The sequence below is a fragment of the Peromyscus leucopus genome, chromosome 4 (genome assembly GCF_004664715.2).
Source record: "Peromyscus leucopus breed LL Stock chromosome 4, UCI_PerLeu_2.1, whole genome shotgun sequence".
NCBI classification, from domain to species: Eukaryota; Metazoa; Chordata; class Mammalia; order Rodentia; family Cricetidae; genus Peromyscus; species Peromyscus leucopus.
In genome coordinates this window covers 4,878,549-4,890,756 of record NC_051066.1, presented here as the reverse complement: position 1 = coordinate 4,890,756, position 12,208 = coordinate 4,878,549, and positions in this window count along the sequence as shown.

Sequence of the window (12,208 nt, the reverse complement as noted above, 5' to 3'; positions counted from 1 at the left end):
TAAAAGAAAATGCAAAATCTCTGTATCATGTCCGAAGACCCATCTGATATGGGACAGAAGAAAACCTGTAGCATGAATCTTCAAAGTTCTTATTAATAAAATCAAACCCGAGGCAAGTTATTGGGGTCCATGCTGGTAGATCAGAGAGACAGAACAAGCAACAGCTATCTCACCTTGCTGGATCCTCAGCTGGTCTTGTCTCCTCAGACTGAAGGCCTCTGAGTCCTCATCCGGAATGGGTCTCAGCTGAATTACTGCTCAAAAGCCTGAATGCTTAACCAGCCAAATGCTTAACTAGCCAAATGCTTAACCAGCCAAATGCTTCTAGTTTCTCGCCCTCACGCCTTATATATCTTTCTGCTTTCTACCACCACTCCCTGGGATTAAAGGCTGGCTTTCTGGGATTAAAGGTGTGTGTCACCATGCTTGGCTATTTCCAATGTGGCCTTGAACTCACAGAGATCCAGAGGGATTTCTATCTCTGGAAATGCTAGGATTAAAGGTGTGAGTGCCACCATTTTCTAGTCTTTGTATCTAGTGGATGTCTGTTCTCTGACCCCAGATAAATTTATTAGAGTACACAATATTTTGGGGAACACAATACCACCACAAAAACCAGTTTAAGGAACTATTCTATTGTTATTAATCTCATAATCCTTTGGTTTTATTTTGACTCTTTAAAACTTTTGTTGTATGAATTTTATATCAAAATTTATAAGATTTATATATATATATATATATATATATATATAAAACTTTTGTCATGATATTAATGGTCATAGAGTACTAACTAATCCTAGAAAAAAGGCTTCATCTAGTTTCCTGTACATGATTTCGGGTTTGAGTCTCTATCAGTTTTCTGCAGTGAACCATGACCATGTCTAACAGCGATTTTGAAGTCTCCAAAAAGATGATAGGGCCCAACAATGACGATTCCATGAGGGCAATGATAAGACCACCAAGATGATAAATACCACCCAAACATCAGCTTTGGACTACAAACTGCTCAGGAGTATTTCAAGATGGCTAACTAAGATGGTCCAGCCTCGCAGACTTCTTGAGCAAGGACTTGAGACAAGCCCTGCACTTTGGCATTATGCAGAGTCTGGACAACAAATGATATAGCTACCTCTTCCAGGACTTGACAATTAACCCAAAATTTTTCTTTTCAGGATCCCCTAAAGATGCCTTTGCCCCAGGACAGCAGGAAGTAATTTTAAGAACAAAATGCCTGTATTCCCAATAGGTGGGAGTGGGTGGTTTTTGGTTATTCTATGGGTTATGGAAAATTGTCATTGTTTAGAATAGTTGGTTACAAGTTATTGTTAGTGGTCAGGAAAAAGGCTAAATAAAGGAGACTAGATTTAGAGTTCTTGTTTGAAAAAAAGAGGAAAAAGGATATAGATATTAGATAAAAGGTAGATTATTGAATCTACTCTGAAAAAAAGATAGAAATAAATGATGGATAAAGGGTAGATTATTGAATATACTCTGAAAAGAAAAAATAGAGAACATAGATATGATAAGATAAAAAGGTAGATTATTGAATCTATTTTTAGAAAGCAAGTACTAGTTTTAATGTTTTACATTGGGTTGGAGTTTTGTATATTGTATACAAATTTTGTATATTGATATAAATTTGAGATTGATTTTGTTAGAAAATACTATATATATACTATATATATACATATATATATATATATTTCTAATCTTGTTCAAGGTATTGTACAAATTGCTAGTCCTTGAGAGTTACTATTGCCAACAAATTAGGATATAAGAAATGCAAGGTGGGCTGGAGAGGTGGCTCAGAGGTAAAGAACACTGGTTGTTCTTCCAGAGTTTCCTGAGTTCAATTCCCAGCACCTACATGGTGGCTCACAACCATCTGTAATGAGATCTGGCTCTCTCTTCTGGCCTGCAGGGATAAATGCAAACAGAACACTGTATACATAATAAATAAATAAATAAATAAATAAATAAATAAATAAATAAATAAATAAAAAGAAATGCAAGGTAATAGTCATTATAATCAAACTTGTAGTCATATTAGGTATGTTTTCAAGGTCAAACAGAAATATATTTTAGATAGACAGGCCATCTTCAAACACTTCAGAGAGCTACAGACTATGGCATGTAAGATGTTTTAATAACCTAGATCCTTTTTTTTTTTTATGACTATAAGACATGTCTGCTCCTGGAAGCACCAATCTACTTCAGAGAAGATGATGGGCATTGAAGAAACTCCATATGTAGTTTACTTTCTTTGTGGCAAAAGTTAGCCACTGGGTAAGAAAGTGCCCTTGCCTCGACTGCTGACAGTATGCTGTCCAAATGGGACAAGCAGAACACAAAAGGAATGCTGAACCTTGCCAAGACAAGGTAGGAAGGCCCTTTAGAAAATCTTGCTTCACAGATGAGTCTGTCAGATATGCTAGGCCTGTAAGCTGAAGGTAGATACCCCAATGTTGCAAAGGAACCTTAGGTGACTGTCTAGGCAGCCAGCTGTTTCTGTCATTTCTCACAATTTTTGGAAATTGATTGTTTGCACTTCCTCCTTACTCAGTTAATATTATTTCCACTTCAGGTCTCTGAGGGAGTTGAAGTTGTAGCTATAGTTATAGTTTTCCTTGTTAACAAATTCAGAACAGCTCACTGAAGAGGTGTAAAGTGTATAAGTTTGAAAGACATCAAAATATAGTTTTTGGTTGGTAATACAAGTTAGGATAGAAAGTGAATTAGGTACAACATTTTGGACTCATCAAGATAGGATAGATAATGATGGAGCTTTTTGTCTGAGTTTGTCAAATGTTTATGGACTAGACATTTGTTGCTGGAGGGCTTCTCTCCAGGTTCCCCAAGCCCCGCAGTCCCACAATCCACTTATAAAATAATCACTCAGACGCTTATATCACTTATAAACTGTATGGCCGTGGCAGGCTTCTTGCTAACTGTTCTTTTATCTTAAATTAACCCATTTTTATAAATCTATAGCTTGCCACGTGGCTGGTGGCTTACCAGCGTCTCTACATGCTCTTCTCCTGGTCGTGGCTGCAGTGTCTCCTCCCCAGCCTTCCGCTTCCCAGAATTCTCCTCTCTCCTTGTCCCACCTACCTCCTGCCTGGTCATTGGCCATCAGTGTTTTATTTACATAGAGTGATATCCACAGCACTTCCCCTTTCTTCTTTTTTTAAAAAGGAAGGTTTTAACTTTAACATGGTAAAATTACATATAACAAAACAATTACCGAGCAAGAATTATAGTTACAATATTAAAGAAGATGTCCTATCTATCTTATATTTGTGAGTTTAAGGTTTTATAGCTAACTTATCTTTTATCATAACTGAGGAAATTACGACTATCTAGCCTTCAACCACATCAAAGACCTGAGAAGGAACATAATGGTACCTGAGAAATGGTAGACGGATGCAAGCAACTTCGGGAATCTTGCAAGAGTAGACCAAGACAGCTGGCAGCCTGGACAGTCACCTGATGTTTCTCAGCATTGTTGGTGCATTCAAATTGGCTACAGGCCTAGAGTATCTGACAGACCATTTTTAGAAGCAGGAATTTTAAGAGACCATCTTACCCTGTCTTGGCAGAGTATAGTGGTCGCTTTCCTTGTGTCCCACTTGTCCAGAAAGGACAGCATTGCATTTGTACTGTCAGCCATCAAGGCAAGGGCAGTTCTTTGCCCAGTAGGCCATTTTGTGCCAAAAGACAAACTTCCAAATGGAAATGTCTTAGAAGCCCAACATTCTCTCGGGATCAATTGGTGCAGCCAGGAGCAATTGTGTCTCACGTCAACAGAATTCTAAGTTATTTAAATGCCATATTCTCTAGGTCTATGAAGTGTTTGAAGATTACCTATCTATCTGAAATATATCTATGTATACCTAGAAGACTTAACTAACATGGCTACAAATATGATTATCATAGATGACTAATTATTAATCTATTTTTAATTATCCATTACAATTTTAAATGAGTTACATAAACACAATATCTCAAACAAGAATAGAAATATATATATATATACAGTATAACAAAATTAACCTCAAGCCTGTATCAACAAACCAAAATTTATACCAATGTAAAACATTTTAAACATAAACTAAAATCTATACCAATGTAAAACATTTTAAACATAAACTAAAATCTATACCAATGTAAAACATTTTAAACAAGTTGTTCTTTAAAAGTAGGTTTATTAATCTACCCTTTTATCTTATCATCTCCATATCCTATATATCCATATCATATCCCCTTTTCTTTTTTAGAAAGAGATCACATTTATAATCAACCTGTTTTAAATAAAAATATTGGTTTTTCTCTGTCCCACACTAGAGGGCTCTTCTGATTTGGGACACAAGAATCACTTAACCATTTTTTTTTTTTTAAAGCAATATGTCTGGGTTTAGAGGGGGAGTGAGCCAATTCCACCTCTAAAGCCAGCTTGGTATATTTGGGAATTTGGGCGTAGCATCTCTTACTACTTCCTGCTGGAGGGGGCGCTGTATCTTATGGGGATGCAAAGAAAATTTTAGACCTATGGGTAGTCCGTGAGGCTGTATTGTGTGAACCAGTTGCCTTGAAACCGATCTGGATGTTGAATCATCTGGGCCATGGTGTCATCGGAGTCCTTTCAGGGGTCTTGGCTGGTGAAACCTGATGTATCTTAATCTGGAACAAGTCCACAGCCTCTGGCTTTCTGTGGAAACAAAAGCAGAACCTCTTTTCCAAAGTAACATATCCTTATATCCAAATTTTGAAGTCAAGGTACCTTTAAAATATACATTTTGGCATAACTCAACAGGTTTTGTAATCAAATGTTTTTCTTTAGTTATGAATATCAAAGAGAACATAATCCAGATTCTCTGTGTGGTAGCCATCTTTATGTGGCTTATGTTTTATATTACCTTGAGCCTTGAGCCTATTGCTTTAAACTGTACCATTGTAAGCCTGAAACGGCGCTGTGGCTGTTGGCTCCGCCCACTTCAGCTTCCCAACATGGCAGTGGTACGTTTTCCGACAGCTCTGGGAGTCATCAAGTCTCAGAAATAGTGGGTCTAAGCTTTTATCAAAGCAGCGTGTAGCCCAGAAACCTCTTTTTTTTTTTTTTTTTTTTTTTTTAAATAATAGTAAAGACTAAATCTACCACACAGCTTAATTTGCCGCTGGCAGATGCCTCATTTCCGCCATACTGCCGGTCAGACGCACCCGCCAGGAACCCGCCAGTGTCCAAACTTGCGTTTTCTCGCATCTAGCTGCCGTATGAGACAAGAAGCAGGAACCTGGTTTTGGCTCTGTTTAGAATTGGTTATTAAATATTCTCAGGTTTAAGGTGGAAACTCGAGCCGTTGGGCGCCATTTGTTGCTGGAGGGCTTCTCTCCAGGTTCCCCAAGCCCCGCAGTCCCACAATCCACTTATAAAATAATCACTCAGACGCTTATATCACTTATAAACTGTATGGCCGTGGCAGGCTTCTTGCTAATTGTTCTTTTATCTTAAATTAACCCATTTTTATAAATCTATAGCTTGCCACGTGGCTGGTGGCTTACCAGCATCTCTACATGCTCTTCTCCTGGTCGTGGCTGCAGTGTCTCCTCCCCAGCCTTCCGCTTCCCAGAATTCTCCTCTCTCCTTGTCCCACCTACCTCCTGCCTGGTCATTGGCCATCAGTGTTTTATTTACATAGAGTGATATCCACAGCAGACATTGTTAATGTAATTCTTGACTGTATAGTGTATAGTTATTGTACTTATTGTATATAGTTTTTCTTATATTAGTTATAACCTTCCTTTATTATTTTAGATAAAAAAGGAAAAATGTAGTGATGATATATTGTGTACCCTAATAAACTTGTCTGGGATCGAAGGACAAAGCCAGCCACTAGATTAGACTTAGAGGTCAGACAATGGTGGCACACACCCTTAATCCTATCACTTCTTAGGCAGAGATCCTCCCAAGTTCAAGATCACATTGGAAACAGAGCCAGGCAGTGGTGACACACACCTTTAATCCCAGTACTGGAAGCACACATGCCTTTAATTCCAGGAAGTGTTGTCCTGGTGGAGAAAGGTATATAGGGCGTGAGGAAGCAGGAACAAAAGCAGTTCAGCTGAGATCCTTTCCGGTGAGGACTCAGAGGCTTTCAATCTGAGGAAACAGGATCACCTGAGGAGTTGGCGAGGTGAGGTTGGCTGTGGCTGTTCTGCTTCTCTGATCTTTCAGCTTTTACCCCAACATCTGGCTCCACATTTTTTATTAAAAAGCCATCTTAGGTTTGAACAACAGAAAATCATCCTGGTAAAATGGAAAGATGATGGAGTCACAGGAAAGATTTAAAAGAGCACCATCCGGAAGCTCGGCTAGCTTCTTGGCATTAGGGCCACAGCTGCTCTCCTGGCATGTATAAATTTGAGCATGGTCTGCATGCATGTGCGGGTGCTCTTGGAAGGTGATGATAATGAATTGAGATAGGGAAAACCTGAAACTGATTTCAAGGCGTGTGACTCAAGGGGGAACGCTTTAGAGAAAGAGTCCCTGGGAGAAAAGGCAAAAGGAATTGGGGTTACTAACAATGTATCCTGGAGAAGAGAAGGTTAAGGAGAATTTAATAGCCATCTTCAAATATCTAAAGGGATATTGCTCATGTGTTTTAAACATCAGTTCTTGTCTACAAAGGACAGGGCATGAGGGAATTATCTTAAACGGGAGCAGGAGGGACTTAGATTAGATACCAATGAAGAAAAAAATAAACCCCAGCTGAAAGGACCCTGAGACACAGAAAGGCAACCTGATTTCCAGAAGGGTGAATTATTTTAACAGTGGCTGATGATTATTACTGCAGGGTGGGGGTGGGGAGTGGGTGAGAGCTTGGGGCTTCCAAGTCAGCCAGTCATAAACAGTAGGATCTTCAGCAAATGACTTTACCTTTCTGAGATTCTGTTTCTTCATTGGTTAAATGGGGGATAATGGCAGGATCTGTATATTGGATTGGTTTCAAGATTAAATTAGACTAGGTACAGAAAGCCACTAGCCTGCGGTCTGGCCCAGAGGAAAGCTCACCCGGCAATAGATGCTGTTCATTATTGCTAATCAACTGTGGTCTTAGAATAAAAAAGCTCTACGCATGAATACAAGCTCTCTTTTCAAGTGCAGTCAATAAACAAATACTGCTGTGTGCCATGAGGTTTATGTGGTGTCAACGTTTAGAAAGTAAAATAGATTTTTTTTGTGTGTGTGTGTGTGTGTGTGTGTGTGTGTATTGGGACAGGGTTTCTCTGTGTAGCCCTGGCCTCGAACTCAGAGATCCGTCTGCCTCTGCCTCCTGAGCGGTGGAATTAAAGGTGTATGCCACCACCACCTGGCTTTAGATAGGACCTAAAATAACGGACTCCTGGGATGGGGGGTGGCTCCATCAGTCAAGTGTTTATGTGCAAGCATCAGGACCTGAGTTGAAACACCAGTGTCTATTAAAAAGGCAGGTGCAGCTGGGCAGTGGTGGCACACACCTTTAATCCCAGCACTTGGGAGGCAGAGGCAGGCAGATCTCTGTGAGTTCAAGGCCAGCCTGGGCTACCAAGTGAGTTCCAGGAAAGGCACAAAGCTACACAGAGAAACCCTGTCTCGAAAAACCAAAAAGGGCAGGTGCAGTAGCACATGTACTGTAACCCCAGCAATGGACAGAGACAGAATCCCTGGGGCTCCTTGGCCAGCCAATATAGTCAAATCAGTGAGTTCCATGTTCAGAAAGAAATCCTGTCGAATATACATAATGGGCAACAATGAACATCCAAGATTGGCCTCTAGCCTCCACACTTGTGCACACTCAACCTTGTGTGCGCGCGCACACACACACACATGTGGGGAGGGGAGGGGAAAAGTAGAGGGAGAAGGAGAGGGAGAGAGAGCAAAGGAAGGCATTTTTTTCTTCTGCCATGCTAGGAATTGGACAAAAACCCTTCAAGGTGCTATGCAAGTATTCTACCACTGAGTCATACCCAGGCTCCAGGAAGGTCAAGTATTGAGGGAAAAGGTAGCTGGGAGAGACCTATAGAGGTTCTCAGATGTAAGAAACTGCTAGAAATTATGTGGATGGACCAGGCATGGTGGTGCATAGTAGAATATTAGCATTTGGGAAGCAGAGGCAGGAGGATTGCAAGCTGAAATCAATCTAGGCTACATGGTGAGTTCTAGGTCAGTCTGGGTTAAGTAGTGAGACTCTGTCTCAAAAGAAACCCAAATAAATCAGAAAAATAGGTGAGTTAAATTTGAATTCATGGGTTGACAAGAAGGTTCAACAGCTAAGGCATTTGTTGCCAAGCCTGAAGATGCGAGTTCCATCCTGGGAATTCACGTGGTGGAAGGAGAGAACCAACACCCATAAGTTGTCCTCTGACCTCATCATGGACACTGCGGCATATGTGTGTACACATACAAAATAAATGCAATGAAATATTAGAAGAAAGTATTTGAATTCACTAATATCCAAATGCACCAGCTACAGAGGCTCTTGGCTGACTCCAACAGTGAGCAGTTATTCATTGTCTAGGAAGCCTGCAGTATTCTTCAAAATCCTTGCAACTTCAGAGAAATACAGCTGTTTGTGTCTGATCCTTTGGATATACATCTTTTAAAAGAGGTATTAGCATTAGGTAAAAGTGTGGAAGTCAGAGGCCAACTTTGTGCGCTCAGCTCTCTCCTTCCCTACCTTTATGTGGGTCTCAGGCATTGAAATCAGGTATAAACTCATTCTTGTGGCAGGTGCCTTTACCTCTGAGCCAGCTTACTGGCTCGTTTCAGGTATTTTTTAAGGCTTTCAACAAGCTGTCCTCTGAAATTGAAATTGTATTCTAGAAACTTTACTCCATAGCAATTATAACTCAGCAGCACATTTAACTTACTAATATTTATTGAAATATTTTTAGCTGCAAAAACATTTTATGTGCACTATTATTTATTAATGCCCTGTTTTAAAATATTACACATAAAATTTATTCCAGTGCACATTAGTAAATAAATTATGCTTGTAATTTCTAATGCATTTTTAATTATAAATTTATCCATGTCTACCTTTATTTATGATATCGGTGTCTCACTGTTGAACATACTGTATATTAATGGAGACACTGTTAATTATGCATTCTTGGAAGTTGCATTCGACAAAACATCCAAGTTTTTTTTTTTTTTTTTTTTTTTTTTAACATTCTAAGAACTGTTATCATCTGTTAATTTAGGAGTCAGCACTCACAGTCCTAGCTAACCTCTGAAATCAGAAAAGTGCTTTTAGGAGCTGGATATGGGGCCAGATTGTAGAAGGGGCTGCATTTATATGTAAATGTAGCTGGCTGGCAAGGTACTGTAACACCAGGCCAATGTTCCATTTTCACCCCACATACCCAAAAAGAGTAACTCAAGAGAGTTAACACTGAAGAGGGAAAGGCCACAGAACAAGGTCCAGAGAAGGGTTTCCTGGCCTGTGCCATGCAAGCTCCATTTTGGTGCTGCAGATTGAACCCAGAACCTCAATATACCCTTGTCAGGGAACTCTACCACTGAGCTACACTCCTGAGTCCGCTGATGGGTATTGATTGTGTTGGTGTGGCGTGGTGTGGTGTGGTGTGTATGTGTATGTGGTGTGTGTGTGTGTGTGTGTGTGTCTGTGTCTGTGTTTGTGTCTGTGTGTGCTGAACAATCTGTGTGGAGGTCAGAGGACAACTTGTAAGAACTGGTTCTGTTTTTACGATGCAGGTTTCGGAAACTGAACTCAGGCCATCATTTGGTAGTAGTCCCCAGTAGTCATTGTGCCATCTCACCAGCCCATGTGTGTGCATACACTAGTCCCAACATCTTATGTTTAAGATGATTTTGGTTGATAAATTTTGCACCACCCCTTTCAATAACCAAACTTAACTTAGAAGCAATATGTTTGTCTTTTAAAAAATTCTTTACATTGAAGCATTATTTATATTTGAGAAAAATGTACTGTATTGCTCTGAAGTTCTATACATCTGGGGGCTTCTTTAGAATGGTCTAAATGGAATTTTGACACCTAATTTACTTTTTCTGAAATTTCTTTGTACCATAGCAGTATAAATAAATGCCTATGTTTCCCCTAAAAAGGCAGGGCAGGGGACACATTTCAAAAGCAGAAAGCAGCAAACTTGGGATGATAAGAAGGAAATGAATTAGCAGATTTCAATATAATGGCAGTGCAGGTTTATAGAGCCCCGGGAAAGTGTCCCCCTGCTTCCCAGCTCAGGCAGGGTCCTGGAAGTACGGCTTCCACGCCACTGTGTTGGCTTGCGGCTTCCATGTCTGTTTGCCAAAGTGGCCTTTTCTATGCACTGCTGATGCTTATGCAGAATCAGGTTTGCTAAATCTTCATCTCAAGCACATATTGGGCTACTTTTCAGTCAACATGCATAGTACCAAGTGTTGATGATGTTTTCATGCCAGACCCCGAGCTACACCGCCAACAGAAGCTTTTAGTAAATAAAAAGAAACAAGAAACACCCTCTTCTTTGTGGCCTGTCAGATGTATGTCAAAAGGATGAGTGTTCCGGTTTGAATCTGAAAGTTTCCTCTCGGGCTCATGTTTTGAATGCTTACTCCTCAGCTGGTGGCCCAACTGGAAATGGGTCTAATTGGCCAAGTAGGTAACAAGGGCGAAAAGTTATACTGACCCCCAGTCTCTAACTCTGTACTTTGTAGTTTGCTGGGATGTCAACAGCCTTTGCCACACATTCCTACTGCCATAAACTGAGCTACCATGTGTGGCTTCCCCACCACAGACAGGAACCTCCTGCAATCATGAACCTGGAAAAATCTTTTCTACTCTGTTTTTGCCAGGTGTTATGGTTATAGCAGCTCAGAAGTAATTCATGGAGACAGAAAGTCTGACAGATGATGACATGGAGAATAAGGCTCTGCGTGTGGCCTGCCATTGGGAGGAAAGCAAATGTGTAAAAAGATATAGTCCTTGCTATCTTGGTGTGTCAAGCCATAAATGTACGGGACATTTCCATACACCAGCCACTGTCCAAGGACTCCATGTATTACTTCTGGAACCCTCCCAACAGCCTAGATGAGGAAACACATCAGAAAGGCAAGCAGCTGGTGGGTTTCAGCTTTTGTCCTTGGTCCTCCATCCTGGATCCCAGAAGCAAAGCATCATCCACTGGCTAATGGTTTCTTTGCTAACCTGGAGGTGAAGGCTGTGCTGTCTGGTGGTTATGACCACGATGAAGCATGGGCCTCCTCTGTGCTCTTGTCCTCTCCAGACCTGGGCCCAGCACCATCAGTGTGTTTGCTATGTGTTTGCTCCTGAGGTCTGACCAAAGTGCCCATAGATCAGGAGGTGGAGCAATGGATACTTTGCCTTCTAATGCTCCCTTTGCCTTCTGATACAACACCTGCTTCCTGGGCGCTCAAGTCATCCAGTTGCTTTGTCTTCTTGCTTCCTTGTCTGCCTTCAAAATGCTGATCCTTGGGTTCAGAAAAGCATGGCAAATGTCTCCTTCTCCTGCCCTCTTCTTCTTTTTTCTCCTTTTCCTCCTCCTCCCCTTCTATTTATGTTGCTTTTTTGGTACCAGAATTCACTCTCTAGTGCCTAGGGCAAACTTAATTCCTAACAGTGTATGCTTGCTGACGGACTAGAGTGTCATAATAGTGGTGACCTTTGTTAGTAATCAACAGGTCAGCTCTGTCCATGTGAGTGACAGGTATTAGCTCATTTAGTCCTCACTGTTCAAAGAGCTTATTTAGACTTTTGTCATTCCCTTAAAACGATTTCTCTTTTTTTTTTTTAACATGTGTGTGAGTGCTTGAATGCATATGTGCTCTCTATGTATACACCTGGTCCCCAGAGGCCTAAGTAGACATCAGATCCTCTGGACCTGGAGTTCCAGGTGCGTGTGAGCTGCCTGATATAGATGTTGGGAACCAAACTCGGGTCCTCTGCAAGTGGTCATAACCATGAGGCCATCTCTCCAGCTCCCGTCATTCCCTTTTTAAGTGTCAGGAGCTGTGTAGAAGGTAGGGAGGCTTCTTAGAGTGGGGACTAGCAACACTGCTGAGCAGCAGAGTGGAGATTCGATCTTAGAACCTATGCATGCTTAGTAGTCCAGCTGATTTCCATTTTAGCTGGGTTTATGTCTCTGAGAGACAATTTGACAATTGGGCTTCAGAGTGGGGTCAAGAAAA